The sequence below is a fragment of the Platichthys flesus genome, chromosome 14, assembly GCF_949316205.1.
Source record: "Platichthys flesus chromosome 14, fPlaFle2.1, whole genome shotgun sequence".
NCBI classification, from domain to species: Eukaryota; Metazoa; Chordata; class Actinopteri; order Pleuronectiformes; family Pleuronectidae; genus Platichthys; species Platichthys flesus.
This window is the reverse complement of record NC_084958.1, coordinates 359,682-362,482: the sequence shown is the minus strand read 5'-3', so window position 1 is coordinate 362,482 and position 2,801 is coordinate 359,682. Positions and strand designations below refer to the sequence as shown.

Here is a 2,801-nt window from a genome sequence, read left to right as displayed (position 1 = left end):
CCCAAAGGGAAATAATAATAATAATAATAATAATAAAAATCCTTACAGATTCAATAGGGCCTCTCACCATTCGGTGCTCGGGCCCTAATAATAAAAATCCTTACAGATTCAATAGGGCCTCTCACCATTCGGTGCTCGGGCCCTAACTAGGGCTACGTTGTAGCACTAACGGGCCCGAGCACAGGCAATTTCAAGTCTGTTGCGGTCGGGGAAGAGAGAACGTTCGATGACCAAGCGCTCGTCTCCACATTGCCTGCGTTTGCCCTGTGCGGCAAGGAAGATCGCTCCACTTCTTCTGGCCAGCCGCTGGTGCTGAACTAGAGGTAAGTAACCTTGAAACTATCCAACATAACATATTGCTTTATCTATCATCATATGCTTACATGCCTCAAGTTTTTTGTAATATGTAATTGTTATAAAAGTTACCGTTTATTTATCACGTCTAATGAACAGATTGAAGCAAGATAACTCGACAGTCTTGTTTTGGTTGTGACATTATTTTTTTTAATGAGTTACTATCAATACGCTACACGTGTACGTTTCATGTGATAGTAACTGTTTCACCAATATTCTGATACAGGATGGTATATCCGCCATTACTATTTTCACATCGTTTATTTAGTCAGTCATGGAGTTGTAGAGTGAATTAGACAGTAGTGATAACATTATAATGTCCACACATCAGTGTTGTAAACACTTCTCCAATTAATTATATAATTATGTTTTCACACTGAGGGAAGTGGAGAGACTTGATGTGGACTGTTATCAACAGCTCTGTGGGAGATCATCACCTTGAATATTACAGATGAGGTAGAAAGACATTTTATCTATGTGTACAATGTTGTATTTCTTTGTCACGTTTTATCAAAAGCGATTTAAAGTATGTGCATTTAACCATTAGGATACAAACCCAGACCCTAGTACATCGGTTCTAGCTGAAATAAGTAGTGCTTCATAAACAACACAAAACATTCATAACAGTACGCTTCTGCTCCTCATTAATGCAGCTCCTGATGTCCCCAGCAGCAACATGGTGGAGATCTGCAGCTTCATGCTGGTCAACTGGAAGACAACTGATTAAGATTAAAAGATTAAGATTAAAATCCATGTATTCATCCAAAACACATGCACAGACATGCAAAGGCACACTCATGCAGGTAGGGACATTTAATCGCTGCTTTTTACCCATCTGGTGCAGGACACACAGAGCAGTGAGCGACCATGTACGGCACTCGGGGGAGCAGATGTTGGGGGAGTGAGGTGCCTTGCTCATGGGCACTAGAGAGGGTAGGGAGACTCTTGGATTTTTGGACAGATCAATCCAGGTGCGACTTTTGTTGTCTCTCCATGGAGTCGAACCAAAGACGAACCAGAGACCTTCTCTGCCCATAGTCCAAGTTTCTGCCACTCGACCACCGCCTCTCCTCATGCATCATCAAACTAGTAATCTACACATCACTCCATGCGTTGCTCCCTTAACTACAGATGGCCTGCGAATGTCATGGAGTTTTACAGTGAATTAGACAGTTTAGGTATGATTTTAATCTCCACACATCAGTGTTGTAAACAGTTCTCAAATTAATTATAGAATTATGTTTTCACACTGAGAGAAGTGGAAAGACTTGATTTGGACTGTTATCAATAGGTCTGTGGGAGATTATCACCTTGAATAGTACTGATGAGGTAGAAAGACATTTTATGTATTTGTACAATGTTGTATTTCTTTCAGCACTTTTATCAGAAGGGACTTAAAATATGTACATTTCACCATGAGGATATAAACCAAGACCACAGTACAACAGTTCTATCTGAAATCTGTTGTGCTTTATACACAACACAAAACATTCTTTAACAGTGCGTTTTTTCTCTTCATAGATGAAGAACTGCAGCACCTGATGTCCTCAGCAGCAACATGGTGGAGATCTGATTTGATACACTTTAGATAAGAACCCAGTGTTTTATATTTCTGCTTTGCCATAAGAGACAGAACATGGTCATCACAGCTGTGTCCTTCAGGCTCGTCTGTCCCTAATAAAATGATAGGAAACATGAAAGTGATCGTCATTATTGTAGAGGAAGAGTTACATATGAACAAAGTGTGTAATCTTATTTTCTGTGGATATTCAACTGTGTATTTGAATATGCTTTTGGATTAAAACGTGCACTACCATGACAATGAATGTTTTTAATGGAGCTATTTCACATTAAAAGTATTGCATTATAATTTAATACATTATGTATTATGTGCAATACTTTGATTGTTTTTAAGTAATGAAATCAGGTCTGTACCTGGAGTCAGTGTTCAGTCTGGTTGGATTCAAGTTGTGTGTCAAGTTGGACCTTCTAGAGGAACATGAAACCAATACACAGATATGTAAAGTCATACATGGGCCAGGTTAAGTAATTAACAGACTTTTAAATGGTAAAAATAAAATATTAGTTCAAAGTTAATCAGAGCATAATCATTTCAGATTAGGAAATAGGTAGTGCATATAAACCCACAACTCTGTATGACACTGTCTGTTCTAGTAAAGTTACAAGGCTATGACTTACTCATATTTAACAAAAGAATTCAGTGAAGTCTGTCTGAGATTAACGATTTAAATACTGAAGGTGGGAGACACGGTTATTTTTCACTGTAACACGTGACAGGACATCAACACCGTGACTCTGAATAAAGAGCCTTAAAAGACGTAGTGCTCCTTTGAACAGCTGCTCTTACAATGTGTAGCAAGTGCTAAATCTCCATTAGTATAATAGTAACAAAAATCACCCTTTACATAATTGAACATATATTTTCC

The 2,801-nt window shown here is 38.4% G+C and overlaps 1 long non-coding RNA gene across 1 annotated transcript; it reads left to right on the top strand.

Moving 5' to 3' along the window:
• The first annotated feature begins 657 nt into the window (after positions 1–657).
• Positions 658–2,054, top strand: LOC133968737 (uncharacterized). The gene is made up of 2 exons (XR_009924130.1): positions 658–810; positions 1,876–2,054. It is a non-coding gene; the product is annotated as an uncharacterized LOC133968737 (long non-coding RNA).
• The last annotated feature ends 747 nt before the right edge of the window (positions 2,055–2,801 follow it).